This window comes from Melopsittacus undulatus, chromosome 4 (assembly GCF_012275295.1).
Source record: "Melopsittacus undulatus isolate bMelUnd1 chromosome 4, bMelUnd1.mat.Z, whole genome shotgun sequence".
In the NCBI taxonomy this organism is placed as follows: Eukaryota; Metazoa; Chordata; class Aves; order Psittaciformes; family Psittaculidae; genus Melopsittacus; species Melopsittacus undulatus.
The window spans coordinates 77,801,188-77,817,833 of record NC_047530.1 but is presented as its reverse complement, the minus strand read 5'-3'; the positions used below and the strand labels follow the sequence as shown (position 1 = coordinate 77,817,833).

At 40.2% G+C, this 16,646-nt stretch overlaps 1 pseudogene; it reads right to left on the bottom strand.

Moving 5' to 3' along the window:
• LOC106023561 (von Willebrand factor D and EGF domain-containing protein-like) overlaps positions 1-16,646 on the bottom strand; it is a 185,163-nt pseudogene that overhangs the window by 136,146 nt on the left and 32,371 nt on the right.

The following is a 16,646-nucleotide window of genomic DNA, read 5'->3' as shown; positions in this document are numbered from 1 at the left end:
TGCCAAAACAATGGGACAACCCATTATTGTTTAATCCAATGATATCTCCTTCTATTTATTTGGGGTTTGGAGAATCAACAAGTTTGATTGATTGAATGCTCTAAGGCTCTTTATAAAATTGCACAAAGAAATCAAGCTTGATTGTTCTTGTCACTTGGGTATTGCACTGAAATTATGCTGTTAAAAATAAGTAGTACCATATGTGAGGAATTCATTGTTTTAGTTAGATGGAGATGGAAGGCTTTTTGGGATATTGGTGGTTTGCAGTTAAAGCACTGCGATTTTGCATTTGTTATCCAGTCAAAACTTTACTTTTTTTTTTTTTTTAATTTCTTTGTAGTAAGTTAAAGTAAATAACATTTTTTTTTTATTTCAATCTGGGGCAAACTCCACAGAAATCAGTTTACATCAGGAATATCTGTAGTAGCAATTAAACCAGTGCCTGCATTGTGTTTCCTTTAAGTACATGCTTCTGAACAATAGAAGCTGTAATTGTAATTTCTGCAGAAGGCTTTTCGTATGTCTGAAAAACAAACAAGAAAAACAAAACCTCTTCATGCCAACTATTATGATTTGGAGTATTCACGTATGCTTGCGAGAAAGAGAATTGCAGATTAAATAACATCTTGAAATTGTCACTTGCTTTAAAGTTCATGAAACAATTGCAAATCAAAATGGGTTTGGATTTAGAGCAAAATAAAAATTGAAACAATAAAAATTTAATAGTAGCAGTTGAGGTATTGTATTTTGATTGCGGGTATAAAATGTTCTGCAACAGGTTAAGTAGAGGAAGAAATTAAACTGAAAAATGGGAAAATATACATTTTTGTACATGGAAAAACGTAAATTTTCTTCATGAGGTCTACAATATTAAGCATCATAGGCAGGTTAGATTTGACATTCTTTAACATGACGTTGTTTATACCCTGAAGATTATAATTTAATCCTATGTTTGAGACTAGTATATATATTAAAACCTAAATTTATCGTGTTAAAAATGTAACTGTTGAGAAAACATCAGCCCTGACTGCTTAACATGTTCTTCCTTTGCCATATTTATAGTTGTACCTGAATGTAGAGCATTTACAAATTTTGAGTTGTTTTTTCTCTTTTAGAGAATGAAATTTCTGAAGAAGGACATTGGAAGTAATCTTGATATACCATCAGAGGCAGGTGTTACTGGGCATTTCCAAGAGTGTCATACCTGTAACTAACCTGTAGAAATCCTTGCTGCAGAATTGTGGATGCTAAAATATTACAATGAATGGACTGGCTGATGGGTGAGAAATCACTTTAAAGTCTCATACAATCCAAGTCTGAATCCAAAAGTCCCTGAACTAGCGGTTGCTGGAGGTTGTTAACATGCAAAGCTGAAACTACTCCCTGGTCCTGCCCTCCCCTCTGGACAACCACATAGAGCTGCTGGCAATGACAAGAACCTGGGGCCAGTGGAACTCTGCTGTGGTGTAAGAGGTCACTTTGAGGCTCCTGCCATGCATGCCAACAGGCAAGCAGAAAATAAAATGAACCAAAGTGAGGTGTTGCCTTGAGACTGGGAGGAAACCAGGAGTGGGGCAGTGGCTGCTCTGAGAGGTTCAACTTTAGCTGATGGGGTGTGGTGCTGTGTAGGTATGTATCTACGTGTGTGTCTGTGTGAATGTGTTGCCTGTACACATGGGATGAGCCTATCATTCTAGGTAGTGTGCATATTTTTGCATGCATACATATATAAATGCCAAACCATACATCTGGACCATCTGTGTAGATGGGTGTTGTGGGAGGACTGCTGGCTAATGAGTTGCATTCCAGAAGATCTGGAGACCAGTGAGACCGATGTCTTACTTCATCAGCAGGAATGCAGTGACTTTTGTGGTCAGTGCGATAACATCTGTATTACTCTCTCCACTGAAGGAATATAGTACCACAATCTCTCTGTTCCAGAGGACAAGTGTTTGCTAATGACAGTTGTTCTAGTAGTGATTCTGGTTTTAATCCCTTTCTTTTGTCTTGTCACCTGATGCCTACAATTGACTACTCAAAGCTGGAAATACTAGCATTGTTTTGAGAGGTAATGAAGCTTGTGTATGTGATATCCACAGTATTCTTGCTGGCTCCAGAACCAATTACTACTTGCATAATCAAGTTCTTAATTGACCTTTTTCCTTAAGGTGGAGTATAATCTATGCATTTTTATCCTCATGCAAATGAGGGAAAGAAGTGCATTTCCAGCTGTATTTCTGGCTTCACATTAGGCACGAGCAGGCATTGCAAGGCCTGTCATTAGCATGGTGTGGCATTTGCATTTGCATTACAGTTAGCAGCAAGGCCTGTGCATCTGTAAATCCACAGATTGATCTTTAATCTGACTGTAGAGCAGATCTGCAATAATATTAGTAGGTTGTGTTCTCTCACATTTCAGTATTTATTCCTTTCATGTGGATTGCCCATTTTTGTACATGTATACATATGTATGTGTATACTTTATATTCTTATTATTCAGAAACCTGAATTTCTGTAACTGATGTATGTTTTTCCTGTATTGACTGTTAAATACTTCTCTGTATCTTTAATACATTTTCTGTTGAGCTTTAATTTTTATGTCAGTTTTGTTCCTCTGAAGGTCATTTTATTACTAGGTCTGGCCATGTTTGTGCATTGTTTCCTGCTTCTCAGTACAGTGCCTTAATCTTAGTAAAAGCTTCCCTATGCTTTCTTCCTTTAGCGTTTCTGCCTTTCACAGTGAATTTGGCAGTTCTTGAAGAATAAACTCATGTTTGTGATGTATAGGCATTAGTCTCAGTATCTGAAGATATCAAATTTGCAAGTTTGTGTTGCTTTTCTACTAGGATGTGGTTTTGCATGGGGAAGTTGCTGTGGCCCAGAGTCCATGCCCATGATGCAGTAATTGCTGTGCCTCCTTCAGGAGCACAGGGGGAGATGTGAGGAAAAAAATAGAGGAAGGAAGGTCAGGATCATTCTTTACCCCCCCAGGGAAATTCAGCAGGCAAAGCCAAAATTGGAAAGCTGTTTCAATCAGAAGTATTTTGCCACTGGAGTAATAAGTTTATGGTCAGCAGTTGGATCCAAGGGATGGAGAATTCAGGAATACAATTCATATTCTCACTCTCTTTGACATAAAAGCCTTTGGGGTTTTCTTCTGTCTTCATACATTCCCCCCCCCCCCCCCCCCCCCCCCCCCTTTGTTTTCAACTAGGTTTTTGTTTTGTTTGAGTTTTTTTGTTGGTGTTTTGGTTGGGTTTTTTTGGGTGGGGGTGTTTGTTCGGTTTATTTTATTTTTAATTAGTGGATAAGCAGCTTCTTAAGAGCTGTTACTTGTTTTCCATTAAAATGGCTGCTGTGACACAGTTGTAGACTGAAATTCTCATAATGTCTGTGACTTGGTTCTGCCCTCTGTTGAATATAACACCTTCTGTGGTTATGGAGCTGTATGCAGGTAGGGCCACATATTTATTGTTGGTTGGGTTTTTTTTTTTGTGGCAATATTATGAATACAGGCTTTGTATGTGTCTTGGAGTCAGCTACCCTTGCCCAGGCACTGCAGCCAGTTCTGGGAGGTCACCTCCCTCATGTCCACCCAACACATGCAGTTTCTCCTGCTGCAATCCTCTCCCAAGCTGGGCAGGACCTCTAAATTTCCATTATAGTTTAAATCCCTTCTGAGCTCAATTGGGTGACAAGAATCCTTACCTATTATTACCTTGAATTAAGAAGTTTATCTTATCTATTGATAAGCAGCTAATTTTATCTGATCAGTATCAACAGGATATCACCAGGAATATATTTTGCAAGGTGTTGGAGTAATGTACTTTTAACTCTCCAGCTGTATTGTTGGGCTTTATTTGGTCTCTTTTCTACCTGTTCAGGATTTTCTTTGACTTGTTTAATTAAAATCAGCTCACTCCAGCCAGGCTGGAATGTCCAATAATAACTGCTTATTAAGGAGTGGGAGCTTTGAAGTTATTAATTTAAATTATTTTATTCCACAGGTTTTGCTCAAATTAAATGGAAAGCCAAATTAAACAATGATATAATTAAGTGGAAGAGATGGAATGTAGAGGCACATTTCGAAGGTGAAGATCTAAAAGAAGCATATTCTTCCAGTTGTGACATCTAACAGATGTAATCCTTCATCAGCGTGGTGAAGCAGGGATTTACTGTCATTCAGAGGATAATGAAGAAACCAACGGCAAGAATTATGTTACAAGATAAGAAACTAAACTAATGCGTATAGCTCTACAAACCTGAATAAAAAACTCCAGAGAGATTAAAAGAAACAAAGCATGTATTGTTGGAAAGAAATCTCATACAGTCAAGCCTTGCTACATACACAAAATTGGTGAAATATGATGACAAATTAAATAACTTTAAAGAATAGATACACACTTATAGAGCAACTTGTAAAAATAAGCTTCACAATGCATTGGGGTGGTCAAGGATGACCTGCCATGAAATTAATATTTCAATAATAATCATGCCAGTTTGTTAATGTTAATTAGATTTATGGTTTGTGCATGCAGAGTTAGAAATCCCACAGAAGCAACAGTTATCTCTTTACATTTCGTTTAACATTAGATTATTAAGATATATTTCTATTGCGACAAACTCACAGGTCCATTTTGAATGGATATGGAACACTGACAATTTCAAGAAAGTTCTCCAGCTAGGGTAGCATCACCTAATATTAAACTTCCTGGCAATCTAGGTTGAATATTTAATATTTCAAGTAATTTATGGTAATAAGTTTATTATTTGCTGAATAAATTTAATAGTGTGTTTTAAGTATTCTAAACTGCAGGTGGCTTATTTGAGATCACAATGACTTTAGTCGATCTCAAGTTGCTCTGACAGCAATAATTGCAAGTTGAATGTTATTGTCATACCCATAAAAAAAGATAATGATAGTTTTGTCTTTTTTGGAGAGTAGACTTATGTGGTGGAGGGTTTTTTGGTCTAGAAAGCCATTTGTGTACTTATGAAACTAAATAATGCTAAGTAATAGTGGAAAAAGATTCAAATTTAGCTTTTCCTTCTGTATCACTAAAGAATACCCTCTAATATTTTTTCTGTTTTTTCCCTTCTGATTTCATAATAACGACATATTCCTAATTCACAGTAAATTATATGGGGAAAGAGTCAGGTGCCAGAGTCCATTCTTAAAGCAGTAGAATTGCTTGAAAAAGGTGTAACTTATGGTGACATATGTGGATTCCTAAGTATCTCTCTTTACTGTTGCAAAACCACTTTGGTTTATGTTTGAATAATGCCAAATCCATAGAGGTCCTGGTCTCTGACTGATACCCTTGGATATGATGCTATTCTTATTTTTGTTGTTATTATTATATTACTACTACTATTATCATTGGGAAAGTGGTTTTCCCATCTATCACCCATCTATTGTAGTCTACTGGCTATGAGAATACAGAGATAGCTGGAAAGGAAAGCTACATCACAGGATAAATTCTAAGTTCACTAGGGTTTTACTGACTTCAACACATCTTGTTGGCATTTCTGCAGGCTTGTTGTCAGTCATGAAACGGTACCATGCTGGTGGCAAGGAGTGGTCACAAACCAGGTCCTGAATTGCCGTTCGCTGCAGCTCCAGTGAGTCCAACTTTGTGCTGTGGTAGGGATTATGGAGGATGTGGTGTCCCTCCTGTGAGCACTCAGGAACTGGAAAGGATGAAAAAGGACAACAATTAAATAGTTAATTCAAGTTAATTAGATACTGTTAATTACCTTTTAAAGGGGTATATCCTTTTAAGGTCAGATTCAGTTCAAGGCAAACACTAGGAAAAGATAGAATTTGGAATTAAATATGTAAACTTGGAAACATAAAAATTTTAGTTATCTAGATTTTCATCATATCTGAATCAGAACCAGAAGCCTTAAACCTTTAATATGACCTCATTCTGTCTTTAGGGGCTAACATCTGAATTGCTTCTCCTCAGAAATCAAATTATGTTCTGAGGTTTCAAAGCCTTGTGATCTTTGAAAATAGTTCTGGGTTTGGGTTTTTTTTCATATATTATATGCATGAGCATCTTAATAATGACATAAATTGATGCTCAAATGAATTTCATATATTTTTAAATACATTTTTAGAATAACAAAACTAAGAAATTCTAAGAGAAAAAGAAATGGTAAAAAACCAACATTATGAGGTTTTTAGAAATAAATTCAGGTTAGGCTTGCAGATTGTCGTGATTTAAGCTCAGCCAGTAACTCAGAACCATGCAGCCGCTCGCTCACTTCCCCCTTCTTCCTCCCCCAGCTCCTGGAGGGATGGGGAGGAGAATCAAAAGAATGTAACTCCCACGGGTTGAAATAAGAACAGTCCAGTAACTAAGGTATAACACAAACCACTACTGCTGCCACCAATAATAATAATCATAAGGGAAATAACAAGGGGAGAGAATACAACCGCTCATCACCCTCCAATTCATACCCAGGCCCACCCAAGCAGTGAACTGGCCTTTCCGGGTAACTGCCCCCAGTTTATATAGTGGGCATGACGTGCTGTGGTATGGAATACCCCTTTGGCTAGTTTGCTTCATGTGTCCTGTTTCTGCTTCCTTCTGGCTTCCCCTTCTCCCTGACAAAGCATGAGACTGAAAAAGTCCTTGGTCACAGTAAATATTTATTAGCAACAACTAAAAACATCGGTGTTATCAGCACTGTTCCCAGGCTGAAAGTCAAAAATACAGCACTGCCCCAGCTACTAAGAAGGAGAAAAATGACTGCTACTGCTGAACGCAGGACACAGATATTCACAGGTCAGACTCGCCTGAGGCATGTACTCATAAAGCCAAATGCATGAGAACTTCTGTGCATGCATCACAAAATTTGAAACAAAACTGCTGCCCCATAATGTGTGTTTCTTTACACACCTGCCCCATTTATTTTTATATATCTCTTGATTTTTTAACAGAATATTCAGTACTTTGTCATCAACTTGTGTGCTGGGTTTGTCTAGGATAGATTAAATTTTCTTCACAGTAGCTACTAGTATGGTGTGATGTTTTGAATTTCTGCTGCAGTGCTGATAACAGGGATATTTTAGCTAGTGCTGAGCTTTATGTACATGAGGTCAAGGCCTTTTCTGCTCCTCACCAATGTGTCCTGGGGACACAGCTGGGACAACTGACCCCAACTGACCCAAGGGATATTCCATACCATATGGTGTCATGCTCAGCATGTCAAACTGGTGGGAAGAAAGGGCAGACATTTGAAGTAATGACATTTGTCTTCCTAAGTAACTATTGCACATGATGGATCTCTGCTTTCCTGGAGATGGCTGAACATCTGCCTGCCCTTGGGAAGTGGTGGATTAATTCCTTGGTTTGCTTTGCTTGTACATCCATAGCTTTTACTCTACCTATTAAACTGTCTTTATCTCAACCCATGAGTTTTCTCTCTTTACTCCTTACTCCTCTGTTTCTCTCTCTCATCCTGTTAGGGAGAGTGAGTGAGTGGCTGCGTGGGGTTTAGTTGCCAGGTGGGCTAAACCATGACACCTAATAAAAATAAGCCTTGTAGTGATTCTTTGAAAGGTTGTTTATTTTAAAAAAGCTGATCATGTAGAAAAAAAGGGTCTTTTCTTGCTTATCTTATCCATTTCTCTATGGGGCAAAGTCCATTTTTGCTGTATTGGCATTGTAGAGCAGGCCACAGGAGGAAACAGAGGTGGAGTTGCTCCCTGTTCTGCCCTGGCAAAAAAAAAAAGGCTCAGCTAATTTCTTGCTACACTAATCTTTAATTGCTAATGGTGATGTAAGTGGCAGAGAACACATCATAGGAATTGCTCAATGGGGTTTCAGGAGTGAGCCTGGCAGTTAGCAAAATCACCTCTTTGCACTGTAAATAGAGCTTATTTATGTGATACTGTTGACAGAGAATAAGACCCCTCCCCATAACAGCATTTTTAAAATGTCATTTTCGGATGGTAACTCTGCTTTAATATTACGCCAGTGGCACTCTGAAACAGATTTATCATTTTTATTTTATTGACAAGATACTCAGAAGGTCAAAGTCAATCCATTTATGGTACTATTTTTAAAGATTATTTTTATTGTGCCAAAGGCAAAGCAATGGTATACAAGACAAATGGGGACAAAACGTAGCGTAACAGAGCCTTTATTGCAGTTTTCATGGAACTAAACTGTCAAAGCAATGGTGCAATTCCAATGCAAAATTCAGCTGAATTAATGAAATTGCTCTTTTTAAGTAAAAAATGAGTGCCCTAAGCTTTTCTTTTCTACAGGTAAGAGCCATTTTAGAGAGGGAACACTTGGAAATACTGCACCTCTAATTAAATCTGGTATCCAATTCCCTCCCTTAGATGTTCTTTCTGGAGATTTGGGCCCAGCAGATGGGACAATATGGAGGCTGTCCTTTGCCACTTCCCAACCCAAGGCAATAAGTGACATTTCATCAAACCAACTATGAACTGACAGAAATGAAAAATTTACCCTATATTTAAAAACTTTTATAGAATGCAGACCTTTGCCAATTGCTTCAATACCCTCAGTACTTCAGAAGCATTAACAGGAACAGGACTTTGGCTCAAGGCTTTATTTGCGTGCCCTAAGTACCTGCTTTCTCAGAACAAAAAAGACTAAAAGTAAACATGTTTTTGTACAGTATCTCAACAGAAATCCTGCAAGAGCACTGTCATATCATTAATTGTGTTCAGTTTCTCAATAATATCAAATACTCCTTTAAATGTAATTAATAACCTTCTGCTCAATATGTATTAGTTATAATCCAAATTCACAAAACACGTCCTGGTCTTACCAGTGATTAACTACTCTGTCTAAACAATGCACATATATTAAACAGTGAGATGTGGCTAATTATTTTTCATCCTTCACATAATTTTGTTTGCAGTAGTTTAGGAAATGCTGTTTTGCATGTTAACATTAGAGGAGCTGAATGCTGCAAATGGGACTTGCAAAGTGCAGGGAGGGACTTGGAGGAGCACAAGAGAAAGAGGCATGCAAGGTCAGTAAAGAGTGGAGTATTCACCCATTAAATTTAACAGTAGTTGGGACAAAAGCCACGTGCTCACTCCCTAAAAAACATATATGTGATACTCTGGCCCAAGCAGCCACCAGCTCTAAAAGTGTATTTTATTCTCTGTTAAATGTCAGAGTATGTTTATATACCTGTGACTGGGTTTAATCATGCTTGCAGGCTGTTATTGAGGAGGCAGCAGTGCAAATTGATCCGCTGTCAGTTCCCCTGGAGCCAGCGTGATGGATTTTGTTCTCACTCTGGTGCAGATCAGACTGAATCATGCTGTAGTCAATGGTGGTGCGCTGACACAGAGCAGGAGGGAACTCAAGCAAAAGCTCACCTAAGTTTTGCAGCAAGCCATAATCAAAACAATCCCTCAATTATCAGGTTTCCCTTGTAAAATGGTGCTAATTACAGCCTCATGACACAATCATTGTAAACTTTAACATGTAAATTGCAGGCCATAGTGTAAGTTAATTATTATGCCTTTCCTGAAGAAATAAAGTCATTGCTGTTATCATCTGTGTTATGAAAATGTTATTTAAAAATCCTCCAAGAATACACAGCTGACCCCTGTTGGTTGTACACCTGAGGGATGCCCATTTGTACCTTATGGTGACTGCAGCTACACTCTAATCCTATGAAGCCTTCTTCTTAATTTTTAATTCATGACAAAGTCAGATGCAGATGTCAAGCTTGTGTACAGTGATGAAGTGCTCAATATTGCAATTGTACCCCTGTTGTGTGGAACAATAAAAATCCACATCCATGACTTCTGTGGAGTTGCTGTTACTCTGTGGCATGAAGGCTAGATTGCCTTTAAAAAGGAAGTATTTAATCACCCAGCTCTATTCCTACTGATGGCATTAAAAAGGCTTATGAAAAAGTGCTGGCTTTTCAGGGATCTGTGTGCTCATGATTGCTATGACCATTCAAATTTCCTTCAGGAAGAAATTAAACTGTGTAGTGAGAATTTGTTGCTCTCAGTCCAGAATATTCTGGGTATCTGATGATTTAGTCTCCTGCAAAAACCTTCTTCCGAAATCACCACCACACTCCATATAGGCAAGGAGCTGTTGCTAAGACATAAGGATTTGATCACTTTACTAGACTTAAAGCATTTGTTAAAGCCAAGAATTTTGTGGCAGCAGCTTGCTGCAAAGAGACACTGAGTACTTCCTTTTTGACACAATAATTGAACAGGTAACAACTGTTGCAGCTGCTATGATGGCATTAGAGTAACTCCTGATAAAGGAAGTCCTGTGGGGAAAAATCCATCTCCGCTGAAGTCATGAGGGATGTTGGTGTTAATGCCTGGAGGTTGAGATTCACCTGACGTTAATGTACAGGAAGTTGTTATGTGCACATGAAATGAGGGGTAGCCAGTGGGCTTGCTGGGAAAAAAGAGACCCTCCTGCAGAAGGCAGAATCATCCAGAAATATCTTATGGAAAATGCTCAGAAAGTGTATATCTGAACTTGGGTTTCATGCTGAAATATTGTTGTGGACCTGGGGTATGGCTCTCTGCTAAAGGAAACACCAATGTGACCATGGCTGGAGAAGCCATGCATGTCAGTAGATCCTGGGGGCAGCAGCTTAGAAGTCCATTCTTTGTGGGTTGCTCAGTATTGTATCAGAGGCTCCACGATTATACCAGGAACCAGCCAAACAAGTCTGGAAAGGTGCTTTTAGGGCATTACTTTGGGATACCCCCAGCACAGATCTGTACATTTAACACCTTAAACATTTGTTGGCTGGAGTTTATTTTAAGGAGGTTGATAGCTCTATGGTTTCCAAGCAGCTGAGCCACCCGTGCTCTTCTTCAGCAGAGACACTGATGGAAAAGAGGTAGGGTCCACCAGGCACGTGCTGTGGGTCCATCTATCCTGGCTAATGCTCATGGCCATAGGAGGAAGCACCAGACATGTCAGGGAGGGATGCCAGGAAAATGGAGCAGCAGGCTGAAAACTTAAAGGAAATAATTCACTAAACCTTTTGCTTTTACTTCTAAAGACAGGTGAGTGCAGCTTGACAGAACTTTGCCTGTCACTCTTGCTCCCAGTAAATATCAGTGGCTTACGTGGAGGAAGGTATAAGGAGCTGAGAGATTTGGGGGTTTTTTTTGCTTTGAATAGTGGCTGCAAATCAAATAATACCAATAGGTGGTGGCAGCTAGAAAACCCTTAAAGAAATATAGACCACAAGCCTGAGGTACATGTTTGTTTTGGGCTAAGCGGTACCAGCTACACAATATATTTAAAGGGCATTCTAAAGCTCTGGGAAATAGCAGATGGGTTGCAAAATAATTTTTGTGTGGAGAATAAATGAAAACCCAGTGGCTGATAAAGGATGTACTAACCCACAGCACCATTTTGCAATGTGCTGTAATTGTTCTGTGATGAGGAAAGATATATTCCCAGATTCAACTTTCCTTCTTGCAGTCATCCTCCACATTGTGGGAGCCCAGCTGGAGCTTTCCCCCAAAGCAGCAGCGAGCCCCAGAGCTGGGAAGCAGGGTTGTCCACTGTCTTTCATATGGCTTTGCTCAAAGGCAGAAAGAGGTGCTGGGGGGCATTTGAGAATATGCGCATGTAAGTATATCTAGGTATGTGCATGCATATATAAATCATAAAATCACAGAATGGTTTAGTTGGAAGGGATCTTTAAGATCATCTAGTTTCACCCTCACACCATGATTTATATATATATAGAATCATAGAATAGTTAGGATTGGAAAGGACCTCAAGATCATCTAGTTCCAACCCCACTGCCATAGGCAGGGACACCTCACACTAAACCATATCACCCAAGGCTTCATCCAGCCTGGTCTTGAACACCGCCAGGGATGGAGCATTCACTACCTCCATGGGCAACCCATTCCAGTACCTCACCACCCTAACCATAAAGAATTTCTTCCTTATATCCAGTCTAAACCTCTGCTGTTTACATTTCAACCCGTTACCCCTTGTCCTATCACTACAGTCCCTAATGAATAGTCCCTCCCCAGCATCCATGTAGGCCCCCTTCAGATACTGGAAGGCTGCTATGAGGTCTCCATGCAGCCTTCTCTTCTCCAGGCTGAACAGCCCCAATTTTCTAAGCCTGTCTTCATACAGGAGGTGCTCCAGTTCCCTGATCATCCTCGTGGCCCTCCTCTGGACTTGTTCTAACAGTTCCATGTCCTTTTTATGTTAAGGACACCAGAACTGCACACAATGTTCCCAGTGGGGTCTCTCAAGAGCACAGTAGAGGGGCAGGATCACCTCCCTTGACCTGCTGGTCATGCTCCTTTTGATGCAGCCCAGGATACAGTTGGCTTTCTGGGCTGTGAGTGCACACTGAAGCTGGCTCATGTTCATTTTCTCATTGACCAACACCCCCAAGTCCTTCTCCGCCGGACTACCATGAATCTTCTTTTTGCCCAACCTGCCTGGGATTGCTCCGACCCAGGTGTAGGACCTTGCACTTGGCATGGCTAAACTTTATGAGGTTGGCAACAGCCCACCTCACAAGTGTGTCAAGGTCCCTCTGGATGGCATTCCTTCCCTCTAGCGTATCAACAGAACCACACAGCTTGGTGTCATCGGCAAACTTGCTGAGGGCGCACTCAATTCCATTGTCCATGTCAGTGACAAAGATATTAAACAAGACCAGTCTCAACACCGACCCCTGAGGGACACCACTTGTTACTGGTCTCCAGCCAGACATTGAACCGTTGACCACAACTCTTTGAGTGCGACCATCCAGCCAGTTCTTTATCCACTGAGTGGTCCACCTATCAAATTGATGTCTCTCCAATTTAGAGACAAGAATGTCGTGTGGGACAGTGTCGAACGCTTTGCACAAGTCCAGGTAGATTATGTCAGCTGCTCCACCCCTGTCCATCACTTTTGTAGCCCTGTCATAGAAGGCCACGAAATTGGTCAGGCAGGATTTTCCCCTAGTAAAGCCATTCTGGCTGTCACCAAGCACCTTGTTGTTTTTCATGTGCCTTAGCACGCCCTCCAGGAGAATCTGCTCCCAGATTTTTCCAGGCACAGAGATGAGACTGACTGGTCTGTAATTCCCTGGGTCATCCATTTTCCCCTTCTTGAAAATGGGGTTATATTTCCCTTTTTGCAGTCGTCAGGAACTTCACCTGTCTGACATGATTTTTCAAATATAATGGCCAGTGGCTTTGCAACTTCATTCGCCAGCTCCTTCAGGACCCGCGGATGGATTTCATCAGGTCCCATGGATTTGTGTACATTCAGGTTCTTAAGATGGTCTCGAACCAGATCCTCTTGTACAGTGGGCCCAAGGTCTAGGTTTTCACAGTCCCTGCGTCCGCCTTCCAAGACTTGGGTTGTGTGATCAGAGCCTTTGCCAGTGAAGACCAAGGCAAAGAAGCCATTCAGAACCTCAGCCTTCTCCAAGTCCTGTGTAGCCAGTTCTCCCAAAAGTTTCCAGAGGGGGCCTACGTTGTCCCTAGTCTGGTTTTTAGCTGCTACATACCTATAAAATCCCTTCCTATTATCTTTAACATCCCTTGCCATGTTTAGCTCCAATTGGGCCTTAGCTTTCCTAACTTGGTCCCTAACTACCCTGACAACATCCCTGTATTCATCCCAGGCCGCCTGTCCTTCTTTCCACCTTTTATAAAACTCTTTTTTCCTGTGAATTTTTCTCAGCAGCTCCTTATCCATCCAAGGAGGTCTCCTGGCCCTCCTGCTGCACTTCCTTCTAGTTGGGATGCAACACTCCCGAGCTTGTAGCAGGTGATCCTTGAATATTAACTAAGAGTCTTGGGCCCCCTCGCCCTCTAGGGCTATATCCCATGGAACCTTGCTAAGCAGGTTCCTGAAGAGCCCAAAGTCTGCTCTCTTGAAGTCCAGGGCAGTGAGCTTATTGCACGCTCTTCTCACTGTCTTGAGGACCTCAAATTCTACCATCTCATGATCACTTCATCCAAGACTTCCCTGGAGAGTCACATTTCCAACAAGCCCTTCCCTGTTGGTGAGCACGAGGTCAAGCAGGGCACCTCTCCTCGTCGGATCCTATATTACTTGCAGAAGGAAGTTGTCTTCCACACAATCGAGAAATCTCCTGGATTGCTTGTGCCAGGCCGTACCGTCACCCCAACAGGTGTCAGGGTGGTTGAAGTCCCCCATGAGAACAAGGGCCTGTGAGTATATATATATATATTTCAACTGATGCATGAGAATACTCATATTTTGACATTTGTATGGCATACAATACATTTTTGAAGTCCCTCCCTGGCAGATTTTCAGATTTCTACTTTTTGCTTCTTACCATCCATATTGGAAGAAAACATTTTCCAGAGCATTTATAATTTCACTTCGCAGGAAAATGATTAAAGATTTTAATTGGGAAAAATCAATCCAAAATACCTATGCTATTAAGCCATAACTCTAAATTAGTTGCAGACAAGGGATGTGTTCACTTTCTTCTTTTTCTGTTTTAGAGACAGTAGAAAACTTTTTAATCACCAGCCACTTCCATGCCCAGTGGCTGCATTTCACTGATGTACCAAAGCTCAAGTGAAAACTTCTGAAGCTTTCAACCTGTCAGTGCCATCCACTTCCCCACATTATGATTTACCATACACTGAAAGAGAGTTTGAGCTGAAAAAGAAGGCATATGTTGGGAAAAGGAAATTCTTTCCAAGCTCTTAACGGATGTGTTCAAAATAACAGAAGAAAGCTCTTATATGACAAGATTTACGAATTTCTTTTGGTGCATGCAATTTCTATGTAAAATATAACCTATTAATAGATAAGGCATTTGTGGCTAAGGAACATCCAACAGTTTATGGCAGGTGAAAGCTGCTGCTTTATTTCATGAGTACTTGCTAAGATTTTAATGCAATTATTCTGCATGCTGATGACGAAAAATTTAATCCTAAAAGTATTCAGAGACAGAAATTTGTTGTGCATGGGAAAGTGATCACTCCATAAAAATGCTTGAACCTGTTCTCCTTTGGTATAAAACATAATAATTTTATAAAAAACATTGATAGCTAATAAATAGAGCTATCTTCAGGTAATTCAAAAGCAGAAGAACCTCTTATTTAACTGAAATGATAAGGAAGAATATTGTATAAACACCGCACACTCATAATGGCTGGGTCTTGAACAAGTCATAATGAGATCATAAGACAGAATTGATAGAGGTAAGCAAACCATCATGTAAAATGAATGTAATTATAGAAAATTTGACCCAGGAAGAGGCTGAGCACCCGCTGAAAAGAATAAGCTGTTTTTCAGACATATTATTTGTACTAAAACAGACAGAATTGAGAAGGAAAATCCAGCCAAGCAGGAACATGGTTTTCTAGGAATCTGCTGCTTAGTGCTTCCCCTTAGTTGTAGCACTGTTTTGAAAATATTCTTGTAACCCAGGGAACTCAGCAGAAAATTAAAGACTCTTTCACATGTCTCACAAAGTAAGCACTCTTCTTTCTTCTTTAGACTGTTCAGCTCTGGGGTTCTGCTATCTTTGGAAGCAAAACGTAGCCTGCAATTCATCCTCCTGCAGCGCCTAAGTGTGGTCCAAGCACAAAGGACAGAGGCAGCTGTGTGGGGAAAGATCCCTTTCCTCCTTCCCTCAGTCCCATGAATACTTTATACAACACCCTTGATATTTTGTACTTCAGGCATATTATTAGATAATTATTAGATAGAACCATAACTGAATCTCTTGCTAGAGATTGCTCCAATCAGGCAGGATTGGGAAGCTTATTGCTTAATTCTTAGGGAACCTTAGGGGATTTTTTTATTCACAAAGGTGATAGCACGAAACCCTGAGGGAAAATGTAGTTGAAAAAATCCTCCTACAATCTCAAGATGTTGTCTATATGATACATCCCAGTTTCATTTGCTTGGGAACAAGGTCACTCATCATCCTGGTCTTCTGTGGCGCAATATATTATTGACAAACCAAGTTCAGTTCCAGAGAAAACAATTATTTATTTGTGCTAATATTTCTTATCTTGAGTTGCATTTCTATTTTTAACTTGTGGCTTATAAAGTAGAAATTTATTATACAAAACCTTTCTTCTAGCCTGTGTTTCCCCTGAGTGGTTTGCAGAACAATGCAGTACATACAGCTCACACAGGAGGATGCGGAAAAAGGCAGACATGCATTTTGCACAGGACTAGAAGAGGTATCAAGAGGGGCCAACAACGTAGATGACAACAAGAGGTCCCTGCGAGAATCATGAAAAAAGTCTGAGGAACTTCTGGGTAGTTTAATGTGGAGTTTGGAGCATTGTCACAAATGTGCTGAAAAGTGCTTTCTTCAGTGCTCCACAAGTAGAGAGAATAAAGGAACTGAGTGTTTATCCTCAGGGACAACACCACATGTATGCTCAACCGACCTGGAGGAACCATGAAGTCACCAGCTGAAGTGTCCTTTAAAATGTTTTGGTCTCCAGGAATCACTACCTGTTATCTCTCATTTGCATGAAATTTGCTCACAAATAATATGGTAGGCACAAGAGGGACAACGCATGATCACATGGATAAAAATCAATGGGCAGCTGGACAGTACAGGTGAAGCCTGTAATTCCCCTGCTTTGCAAAATACAGCTTAATCTATTGAATGTGCCA